This window comes from Podarcis filfolensis (genome assembly GCF_964270895.1).
Source record: "Podarcis filfolensis genome assembly, chromosome: 7".
Taxonomy (NCBI): Eukaryota; Metazoa; Chordata; class Lepidosauria; order Squamata; family Lacertidae; genus Podarcis; species Podarcis filfolensis.
Window position 1 is genome coordinate 56440000 of NC_139603.1, and position 19646 is coordinate 56459645.

General features: G+C 45.0%; 1 long non-coding RNA gene across 2 annotated transcripts in view; it reads right to left on the minus strand.

Annotated features, from left to right (window-relative positions):
* Positions 1 to 19646, minus strand: part of LOC310766852 — a 268649-nt gene that overhangs the window by 175317 nt on the left and 73686 nt on the right. For both annotated transcript variants that reach the window (XR_014550460.1, XR_014550461.1), the window contains exon 2: positions 13282 to 13454. This is a non-coding gene — a long non-coding RNA (uncharacterized lncRNA). The remainder of the gene's footprint in view (positions 1 to 13281; positions 13455 to 19646) is intronic.

The following is a 19646-nucleotide window of genomic DNA, read 5'->3' on the forward strand; positions in this document are numbered from 1 at the left end:
GATGACTGATACCCTTCTGCCTGAAGAACGATTGCAGCGCAGAACCTGTAAACTCCCCCCCACGATCGGATTGAAAGGAAACTACTTTGGTAGAGAACCGTAGCTCTACTGCTGTGATCCAATCCCTGATCAGTGCAGCTGCCTCTGACTTCTGTTGCAGAGCAAACAGCCACGCATGTTTTGTAAAATCATCAACCAAAAGCAAAACCCACTTAGAACCAGCTAACGAAGGTGTCGGCATGGGTCCCGACAAATCTGCATGCACAAGTTCAAAGGGTTTACTGGTTTTCCTCTCAGACCTGGGGTATGAGCATGTTGTAACCTTTGATTGCTTACAGGCTTGACAATCTAGGTATTTGTCACATGCCTTGAACCTGCACCCAATGGTATTGTCTGTGGCCTTCTTTACATATGACCACCCTGCGTGTCCAAACCTGCGATGCCATAAGTGTAAACAATCATGGTGTGGTGGGACATTTGCACACTGCCCTTGGGCATCGTCAATGGACTCTCCACTAGCCCCATTTTCCACCAGCCCCATTTTCCCACCAGCCCCATCTTCAATGGGCATCTCGATCAGAAAAAGCGTGCCTCTTCTCTGGACACTGTGAATCTTCTTCCCATTCCTGTAGAAGGAACACACATTGTTAGAAAACAAAACATCAAACCCAGCAGCCATAAGGGCTGGCACACTTAAAAGAGAGTGGGCAAGCTCTGGTACCACAAAAGCTTCTACCCAATGATCTATGAAAGAGCAATAAAGAAGCCCAGTTTCAGTCAGTGGTCTTTGAGACCCATCTGCTAAAGTAACATAGCGTCCAGTTTTAACTGTCTTGCAGTTCCTCAACAGCCCTCTAGAGGTCACAAGACAATGCGACGCTCCGGAATCTATCACGAGAGATAAAGAGTGTCTCTGGTTGTTTTCCACAGATGCCATGCCGTTGCTCACGTTCCCATCGGTTGCCATGGCCACAGCCTCTCCCCGGCTAAGGCTCTTGTCTTTTCTCAGAGACGCAAGCGCAGCTGTGAGGTGATAAGACGCCTTGTCTTTGTTTTTCTCCTGGCCTGCAGCTTTCCCACGTCTTTGCTGGGAACCGGCCCTGGGAACCTGCTTTGTTGACATTCCACGCCGGCCAGTGTCCTTGGCAGCCTGGGCCTCTAGCGGATGCTTCCCAGCGCTGTTGGACGTCGTCTCAAAGCACAAACAACTTTCGAAGCCTTTCGCTTTCTCAGAGCTCTTGGAATGGCCTGCCTGGCCTGCCCCCCCACTCCGTCTTGGGGTGCAATCTCTGCCCTGTTCCACAGCTCTCAGCTGCTCTCCAGCACACAGTCCATCACACAGACGTGTCGAAGCATTGAAACAGCTTCCTGGAACAGCCCCCTCTGGTCTGGCTCTCCCTTCAGCCTGGGGCTTGCTCCCTTGGCCCTCGGCTTTCTCCCGGCCCTTGGCTCCTGCTGAGCCTTCGCACAGGCTCCTCAGCACCTGCCACGCGGCCTGAGCCGATTTAACGCCCTCCAGGTGGGGCAACAGCAAAGCGTCCACGCTTGCTTTCAGCAGGCAAAGCTCTCTCTGCTCTCTTTCACTCAGCAGAGCAGTAGCTTGCATGGGTGGGGCCGGCTCCTTCTGGACTAAACTCCAGAGCCCTGTGGCCACAAACCACCCCCTTGCTCCTCTTGACCAGGCCTCCCAGTTGGCCCCATTCAGCCTCTCACCGGGGTAGCTCTCTTGGCTCTGCTGTGCCTGTGCAGCAGCCATTCTGCCTCCCCCCGGGGCTTCAGCGTACTCACAAGTTTGCCAGCAAACCGGACCTTTGAAGCAGCCGTTCCTTCTGGCTCTTGGCTCCGCTCTCCGGCATCTCCCTTCTGCCCGTTCTGGCAGCAGATCACAGCAACACGTCGCTGGCAGCCTTCTCCCTTCTCACACTTATCAGGAAACGCGATACTTCCATAACCTTTGCATAAATCAAACCCTGCGTCCAGTCACGCTTCCCTTTGCGCAGCTCTGTTCAGAAGCTGATCTGGCAGGGTAGCAGAGTCGCAGCGGTCCTGTCCGTGTGAGATGAGGGATAAATCAAGTCCAGAGACAGTTCGGTTCTTATCTCTAGAAGCGTTTATTTACAAGCCATAAATCAGTCTCCTCCGTCGGAACTTGGAGGCATTCTCAGCCGTGCGTCCAAAAGCACACACTCGCAGCTTCTGTGCTAAGCTGCTGCTCAGCGAGAAGTGAAAGGAAGTCTGGAAGTCGTCACACACTGTGAGTCACTGCTCTGCGACAAGCTCCTCCTTCTACTCCCCCTCCTCCCCCTAGATACAGGACACTTCGGAGTTCTGACCCTGTCAGTTCCAAACTCCACACAGGATGCACAGGTCAGAGCCACCCCGATAGGGAGGAAGGTCCCTGGGCTAGTACACAAGTTTGGTGGAAAGCCCCAAGACTACAATGCCTTCCGAACGGGAATTCAATACGCTTTGGAATTGCAGAAAAATGACTTTGCGGATGACGGGGAGAGGGTGGCTTACATTGTTGGAAATCTGCAGGATGGGGCGCGCGAGCGGATCAGGCCCCTAATGGCAACGCAGAATGATGCATTGAAAGATCTTAAGAAATTCTACCAGGCATTGGACGCAATGTACTCCAGCGAGGTGGAGCAAAGCGTGACACGGAGGGAGCTGATGGGGTGCAAGCAGGGCGGCCTGTCCATCAGAGACGACTGGTCGCGTTTTGCGATGTTAGTCCACAAGCTCGGGTGGGATCTGGACTCTGAACCAGTACAAATGTTGTTTGAAGCGGGTTTGGACCCCGAAGTGAAAGACAAGTTGTCCCGAGCGCCCCGACCGCGGTCGAAGGATGAACTCACAAAGACTGTGCTTGCAATCGGTGTACGCCAGGAAGCGCGGGCTCAGGAGAAGCAGGAGATAAGGGCGGAATGTTTCCATGGCAACCGCATTCCGGAGATGCTGAGGGAGCCTTCCCAGGTGGCGGAGCCAATGGAAATTGATGGGGCGCGCGCACGCGAAGTTTCAAACGCTGGCGAAGGCCGGAAAAGGGAGGGGAAGGAGTGGAAAACTACCAAGAAGTGTTTCCTCTGTCAGCGACCGGGACATTTTGCAAAGGTCTGCCCTCAACAAAAAGCCTGGCAAGGCATGATGGGGGCTGCAGGCCATGACGAGAAGGGGGAGGAAGGGCCGGTGCAGGGAAGCGACAAAGCCTGGCTGCCAACCAGCAAGGGCAGCAGCCAGGCCAGCAACCAATAGAAGTGCCCCAGCCTGACCCTCCCAAGGCAGCTATAGCCATAGAGGTGGTGCTAGAACTCCCAAATGGGCACCCCGTCAAAGTGGAGGGGCTGCTAGATTCTGGCAGCTCGTGTAATTTCTTCAGCAGAGACTTCGCTCTGGAGCACCAGCTCCACCTGTTGCCACTAGATTTTCCCTTGCAGGTGACCACCATCGATGGCAGGGAACTCCTGGGAGGGGAAGTGACACACCAGACACCGCCAATGCGAATGAGTGTCTCCAGGCACACGGAAACCATTGCCTTTCACGTGGCCACGCTGGCAGGACCCCCAATAATACTGGGAATGAGCTGGCTGGCAATACATGACCCAGTGGTGTCATGGCATCAGCGGTCGGTCACCTTTGGGTCAGCTTACTGCTTAGATCAGCCCAGATTAGTTGTGGATTATAGGGCCGTAAACCTGGTGTCCGAACCTGTGACTTTCCCAATGCCCAGGATTGACGATATTTTGACACATGTGAGGCAGGGGAAGATTTTTACAAAGCTGGACCTCAGGGGAGCATACAATCTGATTCGGATAAGGGAGGGGGACGAATGGAAAACAACCATGTTCACCCCCCTGGGGGCTTTTGAGTACTTAGTCATGCCATTTGGATTACAATCGGGGTCCGCCTGCTTTCAAGCCTTCATGCACCACGTGTTGGGGCCCCTGCTGTACAAGAATTGCGTAGCCTTTTTGGATGATGTCTTAATCTATTCAGACAATGAAACGCAACACATCAGAGACGTCAGGGAGGTGCTACAGAGATTGAAGAAGCATCAGTTGTGGGTCAAGCTGGAAAAATGCCAATTCCACGCCAGGGAGGTCGAGTTCCTGGGCTACAGGTTGTCAGACAAAGGACTAGCCATGGATCCGGGCAAGGTGAAGGCAGTGCTGGAATGGAAGCCCCCCCCAAAACAGAAAGGATGTGCAGAGGTTCCTAGGCTTCAGCAACTTCTACAGGAAGTTCATAAAGAACTTCGCTCACTTGACAGCGCCCATAACGGATTGTCTTAGTAGCAAAAAGAAGTTCGCGTGGACAGAGGATGCGCAGCAATCCTTAGAGAAATTGAAGAAGGCGTTCGCCTCGGAAGAGCAGCTCCTGCACATGGATCCGGAGAAGCCCATGAGACTGGAGACGGACGCGTCCGACCGCGCGATTGGAGCGGTACTTTTGCAGCCCGGGGCCAAGCAGAACTGGAGGCCGTGTGCCTTTTTCTCTAGGAAGCTGAGCAAGTCGGAGCAAAACTACACGGTGTATGACCGAGAATTGCTTGCGATCTATGCGGCATTTCGGCAATGGAGACATCTATTGATAGGAGCGTGGCACAAGATCCAGGTCCGAACTGACCACAAGAACTTGGAGTACTGGCGGACCACGCGAGTGCTCAACCAGAGACAGACCAGATGGGCCCAGGAGTTCGCCAAGTTTTTCTTCGAAATACGATACGTGCCGGGAGAGGAAAACGTAAGGGCAGATGCTCTCTCCCAGAAACCGGAGTACATGGAAGGAGAGGGGCCACCAGACACCAGGCACATGTTCCCCAAGGACCGGTGGGTGTGGGGGGGAGCGTTGGTTGGGAAATGAGAACTGGCAGGGCTCACCAGAGACGATGAGTTTGCTCAGACAAAAATCAGGGAACTCAGGGACGGAAAGGAAAACAATGGAGGGTTTGAGGAAAAGGAAGGGCTACTGTACTATAAGGGAGCGCTGTATGTACCAGGGGAGACTTTGAGGGGGAAGGTACTTAGACAACTCCATGACAACCCAACATCTGGGCACTTTGGACAGCACAAGACCATGCTACTTGTCACCAGGCAGTTCTGTTGGCCAAAGGTGAGGGAAGACGTACGAAAATAGGTACGAGGGTGCGACCGATGCCAGAGGGCAAAGGGGGAAAGGGCTGTCCCCGCGGGGCTACTGGAACCCTTACCTACACCGGAAAGGCCCTGGGAGGTGGTGTCCATCGATTTTATGACAGATCTGCCCAAGTCAAGGGGAAAGACAGCGGTCATGGTAGTGGTTGATCTACTCACTAAAATGTGCCATTTCGTAGCTTGCTCGCATGCAGCTACGGCAGAGGAGACAGCCAGACTGTTTGTGGACCACATTTTTAGACTGCATGGGGATCCATTGAGGGTAATCTTGGATCGCGGGAAACAATTTACTTCCCGGTTCTGGCAGAGACTCATGAGCTTGCTACAGGTCAAGGTGAGCTTCTCGACGGCGAGGCACCTAGAAACCAACGGACAAGCCGAGAGAGCAAACGGTATACTCCAGCAGTACCTATGCTGCTATGTCAGCGAGAGACAGAACGATTGGGTAGAGAAATTAGCTTTGGCTGAATTTGTGTACAATAACGCTGAACACGTGTCCACAGGAATGAGCCCTTTCATGGCCAATTACGGGTGTCACCCCAGGGCCTTCCGGGGGAGGGGGGAGGAAGGATGGAGTGTACCTGCGGCTGAGCAATTTGTGGAGGAAATGGAGGCCTTACACCAGCAACTCAGGCTGAACTTGGAGCGGGCCAAGGAAGTTTACAAGAGGCAGGTGGACAGGCACCGTCAGGAGGGGGAGGCCATATGGGTGGGAGACTGGGTGTGGTTGTCATCCCAAGGGTTGCGCCTAAAGGGAGGGTGCAAGAAGTTGCAGCCTAGGCGGCTGGGGCCTTTTGAGGTAATACAGCAGGTTAACCCAGTGGCATGTAAACTCAAGTTGCCTGACAGCATGAAGATACATCCGGTGTTCCATAGGTCCCTACTTTCACCTTACAGGGAGGGGCGGGAATTCCCGGGATGGGAGGGAGGGGTTACCACCCACCCGCGGGTAGAGGAGAGGGAACACTGTAACGAAGCCACGGAAATACTCGATTCAAGGTGGCGAGGTCTCCAGGTAGAGTACTTGGTAGCCTGGGAGGGGGAACCCAGGGCTGAAAACACTTGGGTCCCTGCTGAATCAATCACTGATGGGTATCTGGTGGAAGAATTCCATGGTTTGTTCCTGGATAAGCCCAAACCATTAGCTAGATTCTGGGAGGAAGAATTTGGGCCCACAGACGACGAAGGGGACTTTGTGGGTTTTCCTGCCTCCGAAGAGGAGGGAGGGGAAGTGTCCGAGGGAGATGGATCAGACTGGGAGGTTCAACCAGCAGGAAGAGATCCGAGCGGATGGGAGGCTGGTTTTGAATCCTCAGAAGATGATGACAGTTCCTTCAGGGGATTCCCCACATCGTCGACCGAGGAGAGAGAGGAGGTGGTATCGGAAGATCGCGGCAGGGGTGAGGGGGGTCCTGAGGAGGAGGTGGATGTCAGGGAACTGCCATCAGTGCCGGAGGGAGAGAGCAAAATCCAGAGGGATTCCAGAGAGCGTCCCGGGATTGGGAAAGGCAGCCCATCTTCTGGGGAAGAGAATCAGCATAGCACCAGTGGAGAAGGGGGGCAGATGGGGGAAGCGGCGAGGCGGTCCCATGACTCCTTGCCGGGGACCAGTGGGGAGAGTAGGGGTCCTCCGCTGCCTACGCCCTCCCTGCACAGAAGCAACCCCTAGAACCATTACAACACAGTAAAATGAATGTGCAGTCATTACACATTACAACTTTCATGTGATTCACATGAGTTGCACTTATAAAATGCATATTTTGAGATCGTCCTCTCCCCACCCTCACCTCAAAAAGTAGTTATGGATCAACTGGAAATACTTTTTAAAATTACTGCTGTCATTGTGCAATTAGCTTCTGTCAATTTGAAATTTCAAATTTAAAACACAAGATTTTAAAATTCAAATTATCACTACCCATCTACACTGTTCCTCTTTAAAAGAAAGATCTGATTATAGGAGAACATTGGAACTCATATTCCATACATGTCAAGACTCAAATTACACATTGCAAAACATGAATCTTTCTAGTGCCAGAGTGGAATATCATGTCCTCCATTATGACATCAAAAGACTGATTTTTCACACATTAGAGAAGTAACAGGATTATTTCAGCTATTCTCACTTGAAAGTAAGACTTCATACATGCCAAGTGTACTGAGTGGTACTGTCTTCTTCAAACATACCAAAAGTGTAATGCCAAGGTTAATATTAGGTATTCTACAAAATTGCCTTTAGAGATGAAATGTATAATTCTGTCTAATTTAAAGCAGGCATCTCAGTGTCGTAAACATCTTGCAACATTAGGTCGTCACTGGTAGCTTGTCCACTTTGCAATTTGAATTTTTAAATATTTGTTAATGTATTACAATGATTAGATTCAGCTGGATATTGCTTTAAGCAATGGTATTAAAATTTAGCTTATTTTTTGTATATTACCATTTCAACATTTGCCAAGGAAGAAACAATTTGCCTTGCAATGTATCAGTATAAATCATCTTCAATAGCACATTAAATTCTTTTGGACTTATGTGGTTTGTCATTTGAATTTGCTTTGTTTGCCGATTGCGACAATGTTCAACCCTTTGGATAAAGAGATGGGCCACACTTTCAGAAAGCCTTTGTGATTTAGTGGTTAGAAGTGCTGGACTAGAACCTGAGACCCCAGAGCCTGCTGGATCAAGCCAATGGCTCATCCAGTCCAGTATCCTGTCTCACAGTGGTCAACCAGGTATCTGTGGGAAACCAGCAAGCAGAATTCAAGCATAGGAGCACTCACCCCTCCTGTGATTTCCAGCAACTAGAATTCAGATGATGATGATGATGATGATGATGATGATGATTTATATCCCGCCCTCCCCACACAAAGCTGGGCTCAGCGCGGCTAACAAGTGAAAATAGCACAGTGTACATAAAATCACACAGTCAATTAATTAAAATACATTCTAACATCAATTCAGAATCAAATTAATGGCAACCATTGGGCTAGAGGTCTATGAGGATTACAGACGGTGAGACGGGGTCAGACTGTGCCTTGGACAAAGTCCTGGTGGAACAGCTCCATCTTGCAGGCCCTGCGGAAAGATGTCAAGTCCCGCAGGGCCCTAGTCTCTTGTGACAGAGCGTTCCACCAGATCGTGGCCACGGCCAAAAAAGCCCTGGCTCTGGTCTGGGCCAGCCTAACCTCCCTGTGGCCCAGGATCTCCAAGATGTTTTTATTTGATGACCGTACGGTCCTCCGTGGGATATACCAGGAGAGGCGGTCCTGTAGGTATGAGGGATGTGTTACTGCCTCCAGCTGTGGAGGTATAGCATAGCCATTATGGCTAGTAGCCAGGGGCGGAAGAAGGGGGGGTGGTACGCCCCGGGTGTCACCACTCGGGGGTGACAAAATGGCGGGCGGCACTCACTGTGGGGCCTGCAGCACACGCGAGCCACACATCTCTCCTGGGAGTGACAGAGTGGCTTGGGTGCCTGCAGGCTCCACGCTGCCCCAAACAGTCTGCCCGCTGCCTCCTCCTCAGCTGTAGGGCAGGCAGACTCCTCGGAGGCCCCACAGAGCGCCCTGCCCCGCAGGCAGCTGGCCCCGACCCTGGGCACAGGGCATGCGTGCCAGCCCAGGTGCCCGATCGGCTTGCCTAGCCGCTGCTAGTAGACATGGATAGCCTTATCCTCCATGAATTTGTCTAATCCTCTCTTAAAGCTATCTACGTTGGTGGACACTGCCTCCTGTGGGAGTGAGTTCCATAGTTTAACTTTGTGTTGCATGAAGAAGTATTTTCTTTTCTCAGTGGTTCACATAGTTAATGGTTCAATTTTACATTTACCTATACAAGGGTTGGGCTTAAGCTTTAAGCATAGGACATCACCTAGAGGGCTATAGAGAGAGGTGACACAAAAACCCCAAGTTATCTATTTATTAAAAAAACAAAAACAAATAACTGTATGGAGTGGTCCTGTTGCATATACAGCAAGGAATGGTTTTGGTACTAAGAGAGGCTGCTATATTCATCCTATGAGATTAATTGTGGAAATGAGTCTTTTTATCGCAATAAGTTCTGTTGGTGAAAAGTTATAATTTCCTGCAAGTTTCTTGTCTTTGAAAGAGATTTCTGCAATTCTTGGTTTTGGTGACAAAATGTCTTGCAGAAAAGGAAAAGCTCATAAAAGGCACCCCCCCTCCCAATTCCTACTGATCCCCTGCACTGTTGCAGTTCCCCGTCTGTCTACCCAACCATTTGGGACAGCCTCAGTTCAACTCTCAAGAGCAGATTTGCAGGGTAGCTGCATTTGGAAATGGGCTAAAAAAAAAAACCCATTATATCTGGGCTCCTCTGACCCAATCCAATTTCTTTAATAGTAATAAAACATCAACCCAAGATTGGGAATTGAAATTCATTCTGAGTACAAATGCCAATGGATGAAAAGAGCATAAATGTGCAAAACAACATGTGCATTTATTTTTATTTTTTATAGTGATTCATGGACTCATTCCTTTGGATGTAATATTAAGACTAAGATATTTCTCCTAGGTTGTCCATACAATAGGAGCTTGTAGCATGTTAATGGCCTTTGTATGGATCAGTTGGGGTGAGGCAAAGAGTAAGAAGAAGGCAATCTATTCATTCATTCATTTACTTACTTATTTACAAAATTTGTATGCTGCTCCTATTTATAAAATTCACAAGGTGGCTAATAAATATAGCAAAAGAATAAAGTAATAAAGCTACATGTTTATAAAAGCAATGCCTGAGTCTCTAGGCTCTGCTGACATAGGCAAATTTAGGTGCAGCCCTAGCTCAGCTTGTGATACTCGGGAATAGGACTGTCCTGTGACCAAAATAAGTAGACGGAGAGTTGGGCAGGGGGCTGCAGAGGAGATAACTGGATGCTTATTTCCGGCAACCATTTTTATTTACAATGTTCTTTATTGTGGAATAGAAACATTTCGGTACAATGACAACAAATTTATTCAAGGGCATACCTACATCCTGACAAAACCAGTAGACTATTAATATAAATTTTGACACTCTTGTCAGAGTCAACTTACATATAAATCTTTGGATAAGCACAAACATGATCCGCTCTGCAGAACAAGGCTAGCCAAACATTTGGAGGCAGTGTAGCTTACCTAAACCATATAGAAGAATATTTTTCAGCACTGCAGGTAATAGTCTATGGAACCATGTATTATTCTGATAATGTAGTTGGATATTTTTTCACAGTATGAAATGCTGATCTCATGAGTCCATTGTTATGCTTCATCACATTTAAATATTATAGAAGCTGATGCAGACTTGGTTCTTAATATACCTAATAGTAGGTAATCATTAATACTCTTTTAAAGGGTTGCTTATGAAACTTTTTGGAATGATCATAGGTAACATTATTATTATTATTATTATTATTATTATTATTATTATTATACACATCTGATTGGGTTTCCCCAGTCACTGTAAGCAGCTTCTAACAGATATAAGAACACGATAGCTGAAGCATTTTTAAATAACTATCATGTTTTATAGCGTTGTATCTTATATTTCAGAACAAAGAATTATAGTCGGGGCAAGGGGAAATCTTGCTCACAAAATCAACTGGCTAAACTCTGAAGGACAAGTTGTTTAGTTTCTAACTTTATGAACTGAACCAATCATTCTTCTTCATCACCATTTATAATATGAATGAAACAGATGTATTCTGTTGAAAGACTGAAAAGAACAGATACAAACAATGTGGGGTAACCCAAGAAGCTGCCTTATACTGAGTCAGGCCATTGGCCCATGAAGCTCAGCATTGTCTACAATGACTGTGACTCTCCAGGGTCTTAAGTAGTAGGGACTCCCAGCCCAGGGATTGGACATTGGAACTTCTGCATGCAATGTAGACACTGTACTATAAAAGACCTGGAATCAGCCTACCTGAAAAACCATATTCTCCTAAACTACTGAAAACTTAAGTCCCCCTGATTTCAACTGGTCTATTTTACACATGCCTAAGATTGCAATCCTAACCCAATTCAATAGGATTTATTTCTGAGCAGACATTATTTGGATTGTGCCTTTGTTGCCAAAGCTGTCAAGGTCAAAATGCAAGCAAGAATAAGAAAGGTTGATTCCCACACTGTAGATATTTTTTCCAATTTCCTTTAAAAGGTTGACAGGAAAAATGGAAAATAAATTTTCTTCCCTCAATCCTACCACCAGCCTAAAATTGAGTCTGGTAAATTCAAAGCCAAAGCTAAATATGTGCAAGAAACACTCTCAGAATCATTGTCATCAAGGAAATGGGCCAAAAATACCTTACTGTTCTGTTTTACTAGCATGCTAACTTGCTGCATCCCTTCATTTCATTCCAAAGCTCAAGTGATAACATCATATATCCTTATTACCAATTCCACAATCACCATCACACAATTTCATAGCTACCTTCCCACCGTAATTTATTAGTGTTAAATTACACTACATGGAGACCATATTCATGTGATAAATTGCACATATAAAGATTCCTTTAATACAGATGCATTAATCATGCTTTCCTTATACTAATCTATCTCTGTCCATGGCTCCGTTTCATTCTGAAGTTCTTGGAGACCTACTGCTTCCCAAAAACTGTAGGTGAAGAAGGCATATAACACTATTCTGTGTGGTGATGGTGGTTATGACACATCTTGGTGGTCCTGAAACCAAGTGCCTTAGCAAAGATCTGCTAAAACTGTGTCTGCACTTTAGAATGCTTAAGAATTCCACATTTTAGAACATCTGCTTAATCCTGTGCGCAGAAGGATTGGCTCTCTCAATGTTTCTTGTTTCACTTTTGTCCTATTCTGGCATCTGGTTCTGAAAGCATGGAGAGACTTGCAGGAATGCATGAGACTCAATGGTATACATGGCAGCCATAACCCCAGCCAACACATGACTGGTGTTAGTCTGATGAACCACTTAGGGTGGAAGAAAAATTCCATCCAGGTTGTATAGTAATGTGAACATACCTAATCTGTACTTCCCAAACCAATGAGTGAAACATTTTGATATTTACTCTTCTCCAGGTTTTCCAGTACACTTCTCCAACCAAAATATGTGTACAAAAATGTACATATTAGAGGAAAGTGCGCATTTTTTTAAAAAAATCATACATTGATAAAAAGAACACAATGAGAAATGCATTATATAAAGGATAATTGCTTGCAAAAATGTACATATTAGACAAAATTGCACACCAAAATGTGCACACATTTGGAGAAATGTGCACTAGCATAGGTACCCAATGTGGTACCCTCTGGATTTTGCTGTATCGATATTATGGTATTTTATGTTTTGGCGTATTCGTATGTCATACAGCACCTGTATGGAAATAGTTTCATAAAGAAATAAAATGTTGATGAAATTTCATGAGGACTTAAAAATAAATAAATTACCAAATCAATGTGGGCATGTGGCAAATTGAATTTGATGTTCAAAAAATGAGAGAAACTGGTGGATTTGTTCACCCATACTGGCCTCTTCTATATGTGTATGGGTTCCAAGACAAATTTCTGTCCCTGTGCTGCAAATTATATGTATGTGGAAAGTACATAGTCAGTACCTATGGAAACTGAATACCTGAATTGTGCTTATATTGCTTCCAGAAGTTGGGGGTGGGGGGAGGCTGCAACTTCTCTGGCCTCAATTGTTGACAAAAGTCTGGATTAACAGGAAATTGTAGTTTTTCTTCCGGAGGTCTAACAGCAGCTTTAAGGGGACTTTTATAATTGTGAAAAAGGAACAGGGGGGAATAAACAAATATCTTCATTCCCAGTTAGATTGCCACTTATATTTGGAGCCTCTCTACAGTTGCATTATAGTGAAAACAAAAACATCAGGCCATCCAAGTGTGGCCCTCCTAGGTAACAGTTATCTAATAGGAACTGGAGGGGGTAATGTGGTACCCTCCAGATGTTGTTGGACTACAACTCCCATCTGCCCCTGTTTGCACCAACAATGGATAGAGATGAAGGAAGTTGTAACACAAAAACATTGGGTTTGGGTGTGTGCACAATGTTGACTAACCCTATATCAAAGAGGAGAGTGCAAATGCTAGCATAAGCCTCTGCTCCTCACTTTGTTGGCTGGTTAATTAAATCCTTAATTTTACCTCTTACTTCTTCTGGCGCAGCAACAAGCTGGTTTTTGCATTCCTAATAGGTCCAAAAGTCTGTAAAGGATGCAGGAAAGAAAGGAGGCCTTGCATAATACTTTCACATTGCAGTTGAGGTAACCGCCAATGCTATGGCTGCTGCGCCATGAGTTTTGAGATGATTCATTGGGCTGTAAGAAACCAAGAAATATCTCATCATCATCATCGATCATTATTTATTATAATTCTATCCATCATCTTTCCTTCCATCCTACTATCCGTGTTAAATTCTTTGATAACCTGAATCTTGGATTCAGAAAATCTAGAAAATATAGAACACACCACACACATGTTATTTATTGCAAGTGTAATATCCCAAATCCAGCTTCATTGAGACTTCCATTTAGTGGAGCTTGCGTAGGAGAAAGACTCCTTGGATTGTCCCCTCTGAAAGTTGGACTTTTGAGGTACAGTCGTGATTGAAACCTTAAACTAGAAGAGTTTCGTTTAAAGCCCCCAATGGATTTGGTTCATTGAAAAAAAACAACCACAAAGAAAATATATATTATTGAAATTTAGAGTATTAAAGATCAAGAAAAAAATCAAAGACATTTATCAAAGACATATTAAATTATATTTCTCTGGCTGGACTGTGCTTATGAAGCCCCCTTAAAAGCAGTGAATACACTAATTAGCACTTCAGTGGTGGACTGGATGGTCGGGTGCCAGGGACTAGTTCTCCTCCATCCTGTTCCAGGCAGCAATAGGCTTGATTACAGCTACCTTCAAAAGACAATCAAGGGAAAGGAACAGCACACACATCAAGGGAAAGGAACAGCACACTCCACCTCGAGAATGGAATATGAGGGTGCTATGGTCCAAACACCAGGTATCTTCACATGCGCCCTTCCAGGTAGGATGTGCATTGGCAACCCCACACATTTACACAGGCAATTCTGTAGGGAGTCACCAAATATCTGGAACCAAGCTTCAGATACAGTTTTGCAGAATTTTATCAGTGTCTCAAAATAGCCACTTCCTAACTTCTTGTAATATGTATCTAATTTACAGAAATCTAAAGACCACAGACTTGTTTGCATATCATGTTAAGGTAAATTTAGCATAAATTCATGAGCTGCCAAAGAGGAGACGCCACTTTACACATCTCTAGTCATTTTTCTGCAGTGCTGAGTGATGCCATGATTGGGGTTAGCATGTCATCTGAGCATGGGTTTAACTATTCCAGCCAAAAACAGTAAACAAAGAGCAAACCCCGCTTATGGCTCCTGGTTAGTCTGGAGAGAGTAAACCATGAACCCATGCCAAGCCATGGAGTGGTGTGGGGTTGCACAGCAAAAAAACAACAGGAGCGTAGCAAAGCAATCACAATCTGCTCCCCAGGAGCCCACTTTCAAGGTACATGCTCATAATGCATTCCTCCTAAGCCATGTTTTTGCTTAGTGTGATGTTCAAACCAGGTCTTTGTCATTGCTCCAATATGTTGACAGATATAGATATAGCTCCATTTTGGGGGAGCGGGGTTGGGGAGGGCACAGCTCCTGCTCTTATGGCACAGAGAATGCCTTTCCCATTGGCTCTTAAGACCTTCTGATGTGGTCCATCTTCAGATTCCAGCCTATGAGAAGACTAAATAAATCTCCTTTAAAGCAGGTCCAGTGTTATGGAATTCTTTGCTAATAGCAAACCATATAGCCTCCTTCCTGCAAACCTTCCCCCAAAAGTGGCAAAACCTTTAATATTAATTTCAAAGTGGAATATAAATGTTTTAAAATAGAAAACAAAGTGGCTACAGTGGCTGTTGCGGCTACTGCTATTTCTGCTCCTATGGCTACTACCACCACCGCTGCTGCAATATGACTGTTTGTTTGTTTGTTTTTAGAAGCTGGCGTGAGCCAGGGACCACATGGAGCATAGAACTGGTGCCCATACAAAGTTTATCAAGACAAGATGAGGGGTGAGAAAATGGCAGGGATTGATCCAGGTGTGAAAATAGGATGGGTGGCCGTGGAGGTCAACAAACTCCAAAGGTTTCTATAATCACTTCAGTGTACTAAAATGTTTTTTGATAAACTTTGTAAAACAATGGGATAAGGATTTCTGTATCTACTGCAAAAGTTCCTCTTTTTATGACATAAGCAATCTTTAATAATTAACGCATCCACCCCCCATTGATGCTCTCTTTCTTTTTCTTCTTCTTTTTTTTGAAAGGGGGGGGATTAATCATAGGGGTTTACAAAGAGCGCTTTGGTAGCTATCAAAGGGGATAGAAGATGTTACTGCATGACAGTCTGTAAAAACATGGTTTGCACCCCACTGTTTTAATCTTAAACCTGCTTACAGCTGTGTGAGAGTCCCTTGGAACGGCTGCTTATTCTGCAATATGGATAACTGACATCTGAAGATTGGTTCCCGGCAAGGAACGGATTCACTGCATGCAGCTAAATTCTGCATTGTCTGTGTTGCATATTCCACCTTACCCTTTCCCTCCTTTTGTAAATGCATAAAATATCAAATGTATCTGTGGCTCAGCTGTAACCAGGCATCTTAAGTGACAGCCCAGCAGGCAGAACAGCCTTTATTTGTCAATGAAAGCTAATGGCATAAATAGAGGCTGTCCCTCTCTCACCACCTTCTTCTGTAAAGAGAACTATAAGCCGCTGATTAATATGCAGTCCTATTAATTCTAGAGGCTCAGAGGGAGAGGAGACTGAATGGGGAAAATTAATGACCTCCTGTCTGGGGTTTGCCCCTTACCTAAAAGGTGAACTAAAAATGATACTGTGAAAGGCAACAGAATTATTCAATATTTTATGCACAAAACAGTTGTCAAGACTTTGATCAAATTTAATTTTCATTCATCTCATTTAATTTGATTTCATTGCTGGCTGGCACCAGCCCAGATGTTTGCTGTTTCTACCCTTGTTACCATTATGTGACGACTAATTGAAAAACAAACATTTTCCTGTAGATTATGCAAAACCTACAGTTTCTACAAAGGGTATGGGGATGGTGTGGTTAATTTTTTTAAAAAGGAAACTTTTAAAATTCTGAATAAACACACCACACCCATTTGCACATGCCACAACCATTGTGATCTGGATTATGATGCTCTTTCAGATTACAAAGACCTGTGCAAGGCGGAATTGGGAGATGTCTTATCATCTGAAAGAGGTTGTTGAGCAGTGCTGGTGTCAATGGAACATCAGCATGTGTGGAGCAAAGTGCAGAGTGTGTACCAAAGTTATTTTCACCCTTTCCTTATTAGCAGCTTCCCACGGTGAACTTCACAAAGCAGTGTTTAAACTCCTTGGAGTTTAAAGCCCAATTTGCAAGGCTAGTATAGGAGTTAGGAATACTTTTTGCTCCCTCTTTGCTTCCCCACTCCTCTCTTTCTGCACTATGCTGTCCATGAGGTTCCTTATCTGAAGTTCTCATGGGCTTAATTCAGTACAAAACGTGTTCTTCTGTCTTTTCTCTCTGAGCAGTTTTCATTTTAATATTATCCCTCCTGTTGGTTATGAGCTCAGTCTCAGCAGGAGACAATGCACTTGCCTGTTTTTTTTCTTTTCCTTACCTTTCATTTCACTCTTCTGTCAGTGCCGGGTTATTAGTACACAGGACTAGGCATATTGTTGTTGTTGTTATTATTATTATTATTAATTATTCAAAGCTTTTTGAAGTTTGTTTCACTGTTACCTCAGTGTTGGATGCATCACATAATTTACTTATTACACAAATTTCCCTCAGATCATAGGGTCTGTAATCACTTTAAATAAGTATTACATGCTTGTTCAAATTATTTATTTTTTAACCTGTACAATATATGTTCTATTTAATTATTATTTTTAAGAAATCTTGTATTTTTACTTTTCAAACACATTTCTTCATGTTATTCTACTTAGCAGTTGTGTTCAGTCATAAAAGGCCACTTGGTATCAGAAAACTCATACATATTTGGCTTAATAATGCCTTTTAAGTAATCTGCCCCTTTGTTAATGGTTTTTTTTTATAAAAAATAACACCATGCCATACACCAGGAATCAAAATTAGCATCTAAATGAGGATGTTTTAAACGCATGCCTAGGGATTGCAGTTTTCACCTTTTTTATAGTTTGCCATGTTAAATTATGTAAAATAGAAATGGTATTTTAGTATTTAATGGGCTAATGTAGACCTATCAAGCCTTCTTTCCTTTTCATCTCTTACTTTTTTATATTAAAAAAGTACAGACTCTGTAAACTGTTTTTCACGTATAGAACATGGATATGCTATGTTTGTAAAAAATGAAAAGACAACCATACCAAGCAATATAACTTTCTAAAAAGCTATGGAAGTAGTTGGCTGAAGTTTCAGCTGAAACAGAAAATTGCTTTACTATTAATCATTTACTTACAATACATTAAGAGGAGCCATTTTTCATCAAATGAGTGTTTATTACTGTTACACTGAAATTGCCTCCCCATTTAATTATGGGAAAAGATTAAAATAACAAAATGTGTATAACTGTAGGGATGACAAATGAAATCTAGAAATGAGAGGTCTCCAGGCTGACAATATACAGTGAAAGTGACCTGTGATATAGAACATAAAGGACTCCACCAGTATCAAAAGTCACTGGCATGAGAGAGAGACCTTATATTCTGCTACCCTGGTCCTGAATACATTACTTGGAAGTAGCTTCCATTGAAATCAATGGAATTCATTGCCTAGACCACTTGTTTAGGATGCATTTAAAAACCTGGTGGGTTATTGTTGTTGTTTTAAATTCCTCACCATAGGAGCCAACTCCTAGGGGCTGAGGGGGCTTCAGCCCCTCCCCCCAATAAAATATTGCCCCCCCCAGTTGATGGGCATTGCCATTCAAATGGTGTGTGTGTACATCATGTGGGACAGGGCTCCCCCCCCCCCATATTTTATTCAAGTTGGCACCCCTGTTCCTCTATTTCCATGGTAATTTCTTCATTAACTACTTCCCCTCTATAACTTCCAAGAGGAGAGGAATAGCCCCGTTGGTCTGTTTTGATGAGAACCACCAATGGTCTATAAAGATTTCTTCCCATATTATTATTTCTGTGGAGTAAGATATGGTACTTATCCCATATTCTTGTGCAATGAATAGAGAATGCAGGGGTGCATGTGTTTAAATGCCTCCCTAAAGCATACCGCAGTGCTTTACAAAAATGAAAAACAGCAGACTGCAGACAGAGGTGGGAATAAAGAGGCAAGGCAGAAGTAGCTGGGTGGAACTAGGACCACATTTTATTTACAAATATATGTACTCTGCAGGATGGTGACAGTGCAGGAAGCTAATCTTGCCTATACCAACTCACCTGTATTGAGCAAGCATGTCTCTGTTTATTGAGAGGTGCTGCCATTAGCCTCACCCCTTAAGAGCCACCCATTCAGGTGAGAAGGGAGCTGCCTCCATTACTGGGACCCCACAACTAGGATCAGGTGATTCGGGTTGGCTTCAGAGGCACTCAACATTCTGCTGTGGGTCCCACAGCAACAAGCTTCAGGAAATGCCTACTACCCTCCAAGGGTGCACGTGTCAACTCATTCTCAACCTATTAACCTTCCTGACCGCCGCTGTCTGTGGACAAACGCCAGCTCCCTCGGCCAGTAAAGCAAGATGAGCGCCGCAACCCCAGAGTCGTCCTTGACTGGACTTAACGGTCAGGGGTGCCTTTACCTTTACCTCCCTCCCTGTCATATGTGATCATTCAACCCAGTTAAAACACACACACACACGCACACACACACACTAACTGTCCTCAACCCATCCTCAATTACAGTAAAGAAAAACACCTGTCCACAGGACTAGGCCAAAAATTCATCTAAAGGCCTGTACAGAATGCAACATTGCATATCACTGCCAGTTACCTAGAGGAGGAAAGGAAGGGCGGTGGGGAAGTTAGTGTGGTGCAGATGTAGCTACAGAGCCAATCTGATACTGCTGTGTTTGCACTCCACCAAACTCCCCATTGCCTCAACTCTCCCTCTCAATCACCGGAAGTGACACACAGTACTGAGAAGTCAGGTGCAGTAGTTCTACGCTGCCCCACCAGGTGCTATTAGTAGGCAGGTTCCAAAATTCTGAAGAGGCTGGAAGAGGAATAATGTGGGTTTAAATATCTTCATGGTTCCTCCCGTCTCAGTGATGTTGTACCTTCATGCGGCTGCACACCTATGTCCCCTACCCAGCCAATCCTTCCTCATCCAGGGCAAAAGGAGTGGTCTGATTTGAAGGGCATATTTCTCTAGCAGGCCTAATTCCATAAGGGCTTTCATTTGCTAAGGCCCCATCTACACTATAAATTTAAAGCAGTATCATACCACTTTAATCTGTCTTGGCTTTCCCC